This window comes from Pantherophis guttatus, chromosome 2 (assembly GCF_059756535.1).
Source record: "Pantherophis guttatus breed Tessera chromosome 2, ASM5975653v1, whole genome shotgun sequence".
Classification (NCBI taxonomy): Eukaryota; Metazoa; Chordata; class Lepidosauria; order Squamata; family Colubridae; genus Pantherophis; species Pantherophis guttatus.
This window is the reverse complement of record NC_142064.1, coordinates 179419658-179432897: the sequence shown is the minus strand read 5'-3', so window position 1 is coordinate 179432897 and position 13240 is coordinate 179419658. Positions and strand designations below refer to the sequence as shown.

At 44.2% G+C, this 13240-nt stretch overlaps 1 protein-coding gene across 6 annotated transcripts in view; it reads right to left on the bottom strand.

Annotated features, from left to right (window-relative positions):
• The window catches only part of TENM2 (teneurin transmembrane protein 2), a 959433-nt gene that overhangs the window by 446409 nt on the left and 499784 nt on the right, over window positions 1-13240 (bottom strand). The gene's annotated exons all lie outside the window — the stretch shown is intronic.

Here is a 13240-nt window from a genome sequence, read left to right as displayed (position 1 = left end):
AATTCCTCAGCCAGCTTTGTTTTGCTGGCTGAGGAATTCTGGGAGTTGAAGTCCACAACTCCCTGCCTGCTTGATTGCAGGCAGGGAGTGGCTTGCTGATGGAATGGATTCAGGCAAGCGAAGCAAGGCAAGCAGCTAAGGTAAGCAAGCTGGAGGGGAAAAACTTTTTTCCTTCTCCATGGCTCTGACAATCCCAGCTGCATTGCCTGATTAGCAGATCGTCAGAGCTTGGATCGCCAGAGCCATGTGAAAAGAGAAAACTTTTTTCCTTCTCCATGGCTCTGGCGATCCCAGCTGTGTTGCCTGATTAGCAGATCGTCAGAGCTTGGATCGCCAGAGCCATGTGAAAGGAGAAAAGTTTTTTCTTTCTCCATGGCTCTGGCGATCCCAGCTGCGTTGCCTGATGAGCAGATCGTCAGAGCTTGGATCGCCAGGGCCATTTAAGGCTCGTCAGAGCCTTTCGGGCTGGTCTGCCTGGTTACAGGAGAACGACACCCGGCGTATAAGACGACCCCCGACTTTTGAGAAGATTTTCATGTGTTAAAAAGTCGTCTTATACGCTGGAAAATACGGTATATTTGTGTTTGTGTATGTGTGTGCATCTCTCTCTCTCTCTCTCTCTCTCTCTCTCTCTCTCTGTGTGTGTGTGTGTGTGTGTGTGTGTGTGTGTGTGTATGTGTGTGTGTGTGTGTATATATATATATATATATATATATATATATATATATATATATATATATATATATATATATATATATATATATATATATATGTAGGTCTTTGGTTATTCGGGTCTTCTCCCACGTAAAATTGGAAGTGTCTTGGCGACGTTTCGACGAAGTCTCATTCGTCATCTTCAGGCTGGTGTTCTCGGCTTCGTGCTTCCAGGAGCAATGTGAGATCGCAGCTGTCTCTTCCTTTTAACTGCTAGTGGGGGTGTGAGCTGATTGGGTGGGAACTTGGCTGTGTTCTGATTGGGTGGGGGTGTGTTCTGATTGGTTAGGGGCTTGGCTGTGCTCTGATTGGATGGGGGCTTGGTTGTGCTCTGATTGGCTGGGGGTGTGTTCTGTTTGGGTGGGGGCTTGGTTGTGCTCAGCTTAGTCTGAGTTGCAGGGGGATTTGAGATGGTGAGCTGCGTTGTTGTTGTTTGGCTTCGTGTTTGTGGCCGTGCGAGCTCTTCATGGTGGGTGTCAGTCTGCTTCATGTATGGATTGGAGGGGTTTAAAGTGGCTAATGATGCAGCTGCGGTCTGGCTTCTGGTCCTTGGTCGTGGCTTATTATCAGTCTGGGTTTGAGTCTGCTTTCTGCGTGGATGTGTGGTGGTGACATCCTGTGTGGCTCTCGTGAGTGTGGGTCTGGTGTCATTCGTCGTGTTAGGGACTCGTTTGTCAATAAGGGCGGGTTTCCAAATGGCTGGTAGGCGGGAGGTATCGTCTCGTTTGTTCATGCTGTGTGGGCGTTTTTCTATCTCGATGGCTTCTCTGATTATTCTGTTGTTAAAGTGTTCAGTTTTGGCGATAGTTCTGGTCTTTTTAAAGTCAATATCATGTCCTGTGGCTTTAAGGTGTTGGACCAGGGAAGAAGTTGGTTCCTCTTTTCTGACTGAGTTCTTGTGTTCTTCTATGCGTGCACTTATTCGTCTTTTGTTTTGTCCGATGTATGTGGTGGGGCAGCGGTGCATGGGATTTCATATACTCCTTGATTTTCTAACTCAATTTTGTCTTTGGGGTTCCTTAGGATGGTGGATATTTTTCGGTTTGTGCAGAATGCTGTCTTGATGTTATGTTTGTGGAGGATTTTGCTTATTCTGTCTGTGGTGCCTTTTATATATGGGAGGAGGGCTTTGCCATTTTCTTGTTCTCTGTCTTGGATTTTAGTGGGGGTTTCTTTTTGGATTAGGTTGGTGATCTTATTTCTTTGGAATCCATTGGATGTTAGTACGTTAGTGAGAGTGTGTAGTTCGGTTTTTAGGTGTTGTTCGTCAGCTAAGCGTTTTGTTCTGGAAATGAGTGTCTTGGCTACAGAGTTGATCTGGGCAGGGTGGTGGTGTGAGAGTGCGTGCAGATAGCAGTTTGTGTGTGTTTTCTTCTGGTAGATAGTGAAGTGGTTCGGGAATAACGAGAGGCACAACCAAGCTAGTGACAACAGCTCTTTAATTTACAGTGAGACTTCAGCAAAAACTCAGAGGCTGCAGCCCTCCTTAAATACAATCCTGGAGGGACTGTCAGCCAAACAGAAACATAGGTAGGTTTGAAACTCCCGCTTAAAAGTATCAATACATAACACCCCTCCCTTCCCAGAAGGCACTAACATTCAAATATTTACATAAGTACACACAAAATCTCGCAGGTGCCCAGGCCGAGTTCTCGTCCTAGTTGACCTGCGCAGTTCAGTGTTTGGTGGGGCGTCGAGCTGGTCGGAGGGACTTTCTGTCTCTCCCGGCTCCTCCAATGGAACCTCCTGGATTTTGTCCGGGGCGTGGTTATCCCCGGTTGGGAGTGGCGACTCGCTGGGGCAGCGCTGGAACCAGGGCTTGTCAGCTAAGTATTCTCGCGACCCCGGGCTTGAGTTAGCTGTTTTGGGAAAGTTGTTATAGTTAGGCTCGGCGATGTCTAAATTGATGTTTGCTTCGCCGACTACCCTTTTTCTCAGCTGGTCTATGTGGCGCTTCCAGAGTCTGTCTACTCCTACGTCTACCGTATAAGATTTTGGGCCCGTTATGCCCACTATGGTTCCTGCAACCCATAGAGGTCCGCTGGCATAGTTGCGAGCGAACACCGGGGACCCAACCTGAAACTGTCTTAGTCCCGAGGTCTCTCCCTTGAAATTTTCGTGCGAGTAGTTAGGGTGAAGCCTGTCTAACACGCACCGAAGCTTCCTGCCCATGAGGAGCTCTGCTGGGCTTCTCCCTGTGGCTGTGCATGGTGTGGCATGCTGGACAGCTAAGAATTGGTCTATCCTGGCCTGCCAGTCCCCGTTATCTAGTCTGGATAGGGCCTCTTTGGCCGTTCTTACAAAATGTTCGGCCAATCCGTTAGAAGCCGGGTGGAATGGGGCCGATAGGGCATGGCGGATGCCCAGTCCGGCCAAGTAACCCTCGAACAGGGTTGCTGTGAATTGAGGGCCGTTGTCAGATACTAGAGTATCCGGTAGGCCATGTGTGGCAAATAGCTTGCGAAGGGCTTTAATGACTGCCTCGGCTGTGGTAGAGGGCATTAGAATTATTTCAAGCCATTTCGAAAAGGCATCAACTACAATTAAAAATGTTTGCCCATGGAAGAGGCCAGCGAAATCAATATGGATCCTCCCCCATGGCCCTTTTGGTTTCTCCCACTCTCGGATGGGTGCTACCGGGGGATCGGGGCGAGACTCTGCACTTCCCCACCCACTCAGAGATAACTTGGTCCATGTTGGGCCACCATACATAACTGCGGGCTAAACTTTTCATTCTGACAATGCCCGGATGCCCTTCGTGCAGCAATTCTAAGACCCTTGTTCGTAGTTTCGTTGGCACTACCACCCTGTCACCCCACAACAAACAACCACCTTGCGTAAACAGTTCATTTCGTTTGTTTACAGAACCTTGGTAGTCCCCCCCGTCCACCTTGACCGGCCACCCTTTCAGCACCCACCCCATCACAGTGCGAATGATCGGGTCCCTGGCTGAGGCTTTTGCCACTTTGGCAGAGGAAATGGGTCCCAAAGTTAAGGTGTCCAGTAGAAGGACGGAGGCCTCTGGTGTTGGATTGGTCAGTAAGTCAGGTAGGGGGCAGCGGCTGAGGGCATCCGCATGACCCAGGGTCCGTCCGGGTCGATGTACAAGCTGATATGAATAGGCCGAAAGAAAAATAGCCCATCTGGTCAAATGTGGGGAAAGGGCAGCGGGGGTGGGCCTGTCGCCTGCCAAGAGTCCTAGCAATGGCCGGTGATCAGTCACAAGTTCGAATTGCCGGCCGTAAAGGTATTCATGGAACTTTTTAACCCCCGCAATTGCAGCCAGAGCCTCTCTGTCCAATTGACTATAGTTCCGCTCTGCGCTTGACAGAGTGCGAGAGTAAAACGCAATGGGCGCCTCTAGGCCGTTCGGCAGTCTATGGCCTAGGACGGCACCAACTCCTACGGGGGAGGCGTCACAAACCAATACAAGCGGTAGCGCCGCGTTGTATTGGATCAGGAAACTGTCTTCCGATAGAAGTCTTTTTACAGCCTCAAATGCGGCTGCTTGTGGTTTCCCCCAGACCCATGGTACATTCTTCCCCAATAGCTTGTGTAGGGGATCTGCGACGGTAGCCTTGTCTTTCAGGAACATTGAGTAAAAATTGAGCAGTCCAAGGAAGGCTTGGAGCTCTGCTTTGGTCTTGGGGGTAGGTGCGCTCTTAATAGCTCTCACCTTGCTTTCGGTAGGGTGGATGCCTGTGCCGTCCACCCTGTACCCCAAAAATTCAACGGAGGGGACTGCTATCATGCACTTTTTTTTTAATTTGAGTCCCGCTTCCCTAAATCTGAACAGGACGTTTCTAACTCTGTCCCCTAGTTGTTGTTCGTCCTGAGCGCTGACTAGGATGTCATCGAAATATGGCACCACTCCGGGAAGCCCTTGCAACAGGCACTCCATGGTGCTTTGAAACAGGCCGGGTGCTACGCTCACCTCGAACTGGAGCCTGGTGCATTTAAATGCACCCCTATGGGTTACTATTGTCTGTGCCTCAGCCGTGGCATCGTCGACAGGAAGTTGTTGATAGGCCTGGGCCAGGTCTAGTTTGGCGAAAATTTTTCCTGGCCCCAGGGAGTGTAGTAGATGATGCACGATCGGCACCGGATAGGCGCTCGGCTGCAAAGCCTTGTTGATCGTGCACTTGTAGTCGGCGCAAATTCTAATTGAGCCGTCCGACTTGACTGGGGTCACTATGGGGGTTTCCCATTTTGCGTGGTCAACGGGAACCAAGATCCCTTGTTTAATTAATTTGTCCAGTTCCGCATCGATCTTTGGTTTCAATGCAAAGGGCACCCGTCTCGCCTTGAGTCTTATTTGGGCTACGTTGGGGTCTAGATTAAGAGAGATAGGGGTCCCCACATAGTTGCCCAACGTGTCCCCGAAAACATCCTGGAACTCGGTCAGGAGACTGTCTTTTAACGATGACTTGAGCATCTGGTGGACGCCGGTGAAGCCCATGCCGAGGGCTCGGAACCACCCCATGCCGAGAAGGCTAGGAAGCTGCTTCGTGACGATGGTCAGTGGCAGGTCTCTTTCGTAGTCTCCGTAGGTGACTCAGAATGTGCCCACGCCCTCGAGGGGGACTCGGTTCCCCTGGTAGTCTAGGATGCGCAGTCTCTGTTTGGAGAGCTGGTCCTTCCAGAACGACGGCAGGAGGGTCTTTAGGGTCGCCCATGACATTATGGAGAGAGCTGATCCGGTGTCGATCTCCATCGAGCATGGCTTGCCGTTGATTTCGACCACCGTGCTGACTTTGTCCTCGATTTCCGCGCTGGCCTGGTCTATGTGAATGCTGCGGCCATCTCGAGGTTCAAATTTGCGCCGTTTTTTCGTGCCGCCCTCTCTCGTTGGTTGTTTCTGGCGCGTTGATTCTGGTTGGCTGTGGCGCTCACGTGGTTGGTGTTTTCTGGGCAGAATGGCTCTACAGACTCGTGCCAAGTGCCCTTTTTTCTCACAACGCCAGCAGATAGCCTCCCTGTATTTGCAGGACAGTCTATCATGGTGCCCTCCACAGCTGGGACAGCTTCGCCGCAGGCTGCCTGTGTCCTTTCTCTGGTGCTCCGTTCGGAAGACGTCCTCATCCGACTCGGACTCCGAGCTGGATCCGGCGTCTTCTCTGTGCACCGGGGCAGACTTGGGGTTGTCTTTGCTGGTCAGCGGACGCTGCAGCGTTTCTGCGGCTTTTGTGGAGGCTTCATGAGCCCTGGCCTTGTCTAGGGCTCCAGCAAGCGTCAAATCAGGCTTGGCGAGCAGGCGCCGTTGCAGCCTAATGTCCCGGACACCACAGATAAGTTGCTCAAGCAACACATCGTCCAAGTCTCTATAGTCGCAATGGGTTGCGGCTTTTCTCAGGCTGGCCATGTATGCGCTGACCGGTTCTCCCTCTCGCTGAACGCGCTGTCTGAGTTGGTATCGTTGCACGAACTTGGAGGGCACGGGAGCATAGTGAGCCCGGAGCGTGGCCATCAGGGTGTCCCAGGAAATGGTCTGGACCGGCGTTGGCTCGCACAGTGACTCTGCCATCTCGAACACGTCCGGTCCAGAGTGGCTTAGGAAGAGGACCCTCTTCCGATTAGCGGAGAGCCCTTGCATGTCGCTGGCTTCGAGCGAGCATTCGAACCTCGTCAGGTACGAGACCCATTTTTCGCGGGTCGGATCAAAAGGCTTGGGCGGAACGTAGGCAGACATGTTCGGTATGCCTCCTGTAGTTCGCCTCATCGCCTAGCTGAAGCTCGTGGTCTCACTGGTTCGCTTCTTGTGACCTCTATCCCATCCTCGTCGCCAATGAAGTGGTTCGGGAATAACGAGAGGCACAACCAAGCTAGTGACAACAGCTCTTTAATTTACAGTGAGACTTCAGCAAAAACTCAGAGGCTGCAGCCCTCCTTAAATACAATCCTGGAGGGACTGTCAGCCAATCAGAAACATAGGCAGGTTTGAAACTCCCGCTTAAAAGTATCAATACATAACAGATAGTGTGTCCTAGGGAGCCATTGGATTTTCTGTAGACTAAGACATCCAGGAAGGGAAGTTGGTTGTTCGCTTCTGTTTCCATGGTGAATTGTATTTTGGGGTGTAGGCTGTTGAGGTGTGTGAGGAAGTTGTCCAGTTTTTCTTTCCCATGTGGCCAGATTATGAAGGTGTCATCTACATATCTGAGCCAGAGTTTGGGTTTGTGATCAGATTTTTCTAGATCTTGGGTTTCAAAGTATTCCATATAGAGGTTGGCAATGACAGATGAGAGGGGTGATCCCATGGGTGCTCCTTCTATTTGTTTGTATTTCTGTCCATTATAGATGAAGTATGCGTTGGATAGGCAATGGTTGGTCAGATCTAAGATGTGCTTGGGGGGGTTATATTTGTTTTGGATAACTGTCAAGGCTTCTTTGATTGGACGAATAAGTGCACGCATAGAAGAACACAAGAACTCAGTCAGAAAAGAGGAACCAACTTCTTCCCTGGTCCAACACCTTAAAGCCACAGGACATGATATTGACTTTAAAAAGACCAGAACTATCACCAAAACTGAACACTTTAACAACAGAATAATCAGAGAAGCCATCGAGATAGAAAAACGCCCACACAGCATGAACAAACGAGACGATACCTCCCGCCTACCAGCCATTTGGAAACCCGCCCTTATTGACAAACAAGTCCCTAACACGACGAATGACACCAGACCCACACTCACGAGAGCCACACAGGATGTCACCACCACACATCCACGCAGAAAGCAGACTCAAACCCAGACTGATAATGAGCCACGACCAAGGACCAGAAGCCAGACCGCAGCTGCATCATTAGCCACTTTAAACCCCTCCAATCCATACATGAAGCAGACTGACATCCACCATGAAGAGCTCGCACGGCCACAAACACGAAGCCAAACAACAACAACGCAGCTCACCATCTCAAATCCCCCTGCAACTCAGACTAAGCTGAGCACAACCAAGCCCCCACCCAAACAGAACACACCCCCAGCCAATCAGAGCACAACCAACCCCCCATCCAATCAGAGCACAGCCAAGCCCCTAACCAATCAGAACACACCTCCACCCAATCAGAACACAGCCAAGTTCCCACCCAATCAGCTCACACCCCCACTAGCAGTTAAAAGGAAGAGACAGCTGCGATCTCGCATTGCTCCTGGAAGCACGAAGCCGAGAACACCAGCCTGAAGATGACGAATGAGACTTCATCGAAACGTCGCCAAGACACTTCCAATTTTACGTGGGAGAAGACCCGAATAACCAAAGACCTACACACACACACACACACACACACACACACACACACACACACACACACACATATATATATATATATATATATGAGATATATGTATATATATGCATGAAATACATGTTTCAATTTTTAGATATTAATACTAGTAATAAAAAAGATACTAAAAGGGTTCAGGCATCATGTAACAATCACAATGGATATGCCTTCTGACCTGCTAAGCCCACCAATCCTATTATAATTTTCTGTGATTTATGAACCCAGACTTCATATTACTTTACAACTTGGCTTATGTCTCATAATTATTCTCATAGTTACATTGTTAAGAATTGTTATACAGAGAATGTTTTGAAATTTTAATGGTTTCATATATTTCACTTTTGTTCTTTTCCATTTCCAATTCAACTATACACTGCCTTCAAAAGAGATGTTAAAATAACACATGGCAAAATCAATTAAAGGATCAGAGATGGTCATGGCCCCAAACTCTGAAAGGAGATTTTGCCAGTTTTATCTCTTTCTAGAATGTAAGTGTACGAGCCAGATTTTATTACTAAATGGCATATCCAGAACATAAAATTATTAGCCCTTAAAAATCTTCAGAAGATTAAAGTCTCGTTTCCTGGGATATTAAAAATTTACCTGCTCTACTTCCTGTAATAGTTGTGGTTAGCGTTTTTTGAGGACAGCAAAAAAGAGAGACTTTTTTTTTTTTAAAGAAATCATACTAAAATATTCACAAATTGAATGATTTGTACATTCTCAGCTCAGGTAAGATTCAAAACTAATCTGATTATATGTATATTATGAACAACTAAGCATCTTTCTGCAGCAATTATAAAGCTTTCATGCATAAAAGAGGGCATTTTCTTTAGCATTGGGCTAATCCATCAAGGGTTTAGCTTCAAAGAAGAAACGGGGAAATGGCGGAGGGAGGAATAATAAAGAAAGAATGACTGAAGTGGGCTTATAAGGTAGTGATATTTCTTTTTCCATTAAACTACAGCGGATTATTTTCAATTCTTGAAAATCCTGAAGTAACTTTAGAATATAATCATTTTTCTTTCTTTCCATAACAGGCCACCCCTCCCCTGACTACACAAATGCATTGTGGGGAGATTTTAGACCATGAGATAGAGCTTCTTGAAATAGAAGCTCTGCTTTGAAAAATTCTGCACCTTCCTGACATTATATAAAGGCTTCAGCTCTGCTGGGAACATTTAAACTGGCAGCATCTTTCACCAATATATACTACTTTCCAGACGTTATGAGCTGATCATTATTTTTAAAGGAAAGATGCATTCTGATGCACAACAGGCAAGTTATAAAGAACGTCTGTCAGTAAATGGAAATATGGAACAGTTACTGCTGAAGTGCTTAAATTTGCTGGATTGTTCCAATCATAATTGTAATACAGACACACAGAGTAAAAAGTGATGTGTTCCTCTCCTTAAGACACTATTCTGTTTCGTTTACTACTTATCCATGACTCTCCTATCTTTTATCATTGCCACGATGATACTATGATGTGTCACTATGATATGATCCACAGCATGCCTACCTGCCTTTCTCTCTTTCTATCCCTCCCTCTCCCTCTCCCTTTCCCTCTCATCTCTCATCTCTCAGATTTGTATAGCTGTCCATATCTTTAAAAAGAAATAAATACTTCTAGCATTTACTTTGTTGTTGTCCCAGTCCTGTCCTGTTTCACTTTGATCAGATATTTTCTTCTCATTTTTTAAAATGACCCAGATCATGTCTTCTAGGATTTATCTTATTACGGTATATACTCTATCTCTTCTCTCTCTGGTTGAGCTTCCTATTTTTGGTGTTGTACTGGTTCTTTTGTACTGCTCCAACTCAGTATAGACTGAATGATAGCTATATCACAGACATACAGATAGAAGCTTAATTCCCAATTGAAACAAAAAATAAAATGGCTGGTAAAATGATAATCAACCTAGCTCATAATGCTGGGGGACTTGCTTTATTGCTTTAGCCTATATACATAGTATTCTTCTTCTTGCGCCATATCCGTCATCGGACATTGGCGATCATGTTGATGATCCTATTTTTATCAACAGCCACACGAAAAAGTGGTGTTGACTTTTGTCCAAACCAGTCCCTTATATTTTGAAGCCATGTTGTTCGTCTTCTGCCTGGACCTCGTTTGTCTTCAATCTTTTATTGGAGGATTAAGTAAAGTATGCTGTATTTTTCTGGGTGTCGCATCACATGTCCAAAATATTCTAACTTTCACTTTTTTATGGTTTTGATGATTTCCCTTGACTTTCCCAGGGGCTTATCACCTCCTCATTTTTCCTCATATATAGTATTACAATACTGCAAATCTTTTTTCCTGGATCCAAATTTCATATGTAAGCAAGGTACAAGTATAGACTGTTTAACCAATTAAGGTCATCTAAATACTTCACTGTTTTATTACACAATACATACACCCTTAACCAGTGGTGGGATTCTACCGGTTACCAGTTACAATAGCACTAGAAAAAGTGACTTATGACCGTTTTTCACACTTATGACCATTGCAGCAAACTGTCATTAGGGCAAAGAAGCATGCCACATGACCACCTGGCCACGGCCACCCGGTCACATGAAACACCGCAGTTGTGAAATGAGTGACACAACTGTTAAGAATGCTGCAACGGGCATAAATGTGAGGATGGTCATAAGTGTGAGTGCCAGTCAAAAGTGCGAGGACTGGTCAGAAATGATTTTTTTCAGCCCTCTGAGTAGTCCCTATACACATAGCCACAGTCACATGATCAGCTAGCCACGTCCACCCAGTCACATGACCACAAAGCCACGCCCACCCGGTCACATGACCACCAAGCCATGCCCACCAAATAAGCCACGCCCACAGAACCGGTTGTTAAAAAAATTGAATCCCACCACTACCCTTAACTCTGAAATTCTATTTATGTATTGTTTCACCAGTACAAACCCATGATTAGCATATTAATATAAATACTAACAAAATAAACTAGGTTCCACTAGATTAAAGAAAGTGAAAAAGTTTCCCATCTATTCTGGTAGCACTAAATAACCTGAATTTTAAAAGGCATTTTAAAAAAATCCTGAGATAACATTTTATGGCTTACAGTGATGCTAAAATTTGCAACTCCATCCAGGGTGAAATATACTTTGTACAATAATTTTAACATTAAAGAAAAGGAAAAAAATGTTTCCAAAGCTATGCACAGATAAAATTGGTTTTCTTCCATTTAGTCACGTCCAATCTCAGAAACTGCCTGGACAAGTCTCTGCAGTTTTCCTGGCAAGGTTTTTCAGAAGTAGTTTGCCTCCTTCCTAGGGCTGACTGAAAGTGATTGGCTCCCAAGGTCACCATGTTTGTTTTGTGCTTAATTTAGGACTAGAACTCATAATCTCCCTGTTTCTAAACTGGTCCTTTAATAATTACCCCAAACCATTAAACAAATGATAAACTCCCAGATAAATATGGAATCAGCATTTTTATCTACTTACTTATTTTAAGGTGTCAGATACCCAGCATGATTGACTATAAAAGACCCCCAAGATTTTCATCCATGCTTTTCAATTAATTTAATCTGTCTATAAATATGTTATTATGCTATGTCTAAACTAAGACATATTCAGTGAAAGCATTTGTTCAGGGTGCTATGACTTGATCAGCATATGTATTTGCACATGCATATTCATCAGTCAAAAAAGAGTGTAGGTACACAGTAGGTATGGCAAAGCACCCCATTGATAAAGAGAATGAACATTTCTCTTGAGATTATAAATATTCATTTTAGAAGTTTTCATCCCAGTGTGTGGGTAATAGACTAGAGCTGGATGAAACTAGTTAAACTCAATCTTCACAAATCCATATGTTATTCATGACTAAAAAAGACTCAGTTTGGAATGAAAAGTAAATGTAATCTGTTCACTAGAGAACATCATGTAAACATTATTTCTCATGTACCTAAAAACAGTCAGACTGTCAAAAAGAAAACCCTAATAATTTATTTCTTACAAGTATGAAACAAAAATGATAAAACAGCTAAATACCGTTATCACATGTTGCAATGAAGTCTAGAAGTAAATTGAGAAGGACTCAATTAAAAATGACCCCAATACACATGGGGGAGACTGATTTGTGGCATTATATTACTATATTAAATTTGTGGAATACATTAAGATGGAAATGTCAGTCTACATCAATTATTTGTTATATTAATTTCATTTATTGCATTTCTATTCCACATTCTGTCTAGGAAAACCAGGTAGTCAACATCTGCAAAACAGCCAGATTCACTATTTGATATTAAGAATGTTATTTTTATATATTGTCATGTTTTGTTTTTGTGTTTGGATGGATAATGTTAGAATTTTAGCTAGAAAGAATAGAGAAGAAGAGTCTCACACAGACAACATGGCATATATAGAGTAGACTCTTTGGCTGTGCTGAAGATTCTGAAACACACAATATGGCATGGCTAGATAAGAGTGTTTACTGCATTTCAGCATAAACCACTTAACACAGTCTCTTCTTATACCACTGTTATTTAATTCTGGCACTTCTCATTCTTTCCATGCTTCTACAGACATTGTCTCTTGTACGTTTCTACTTTGAAATTGGGTGATTGTTGGCACCTGACAAAACTGTAGTCTGAGCTGAGAAATTCTGGTTTTCAACCTTACTCCAGGGTTACAAATTTCATGCTCTAGCCTACACAAACTGCCACCACAGATACATAATACATATTCCATTCTCCTGAGTGAGAAATGGCTCTGGGTCATGTGCAGAGTCAGCTTATCCCATCCCCTTCCTTCTTGAGCACAAGAGAAATCCATTATTTTATAAATAATAAATATTAAATAAATAAATAAATATTTAAATAAAAATATAAAATAAATTATAAAATAAAAATATTTATTTATTTATTAAATAAATTATTTAATAAATAAATAATATTTTTGAATTATTATTATTAATAGTATTATTAAGTAAATTGACCTTGATTCTAAACAACAATGCTATTTTAAACAACCTATTTTAAATACTCAGTAAAACTGATAAATCCAAAAGTGGTAAGGATTGCTTTTTATAGCCACTGATTAAAAATGGAATTTCCAAGAAGCTAGCAAATTGAGGAAAATGGAAGCAGATTTAATTTCAGGGTATTTTTGGTGTTTCCTGCGTCATGCCTAATCATTTCTGTATATGTCTCTATGTGATATTTTTTAATTAAGCCTTCATCCATCAGGCTATAAATAAAGCTATAAAATGTTCTG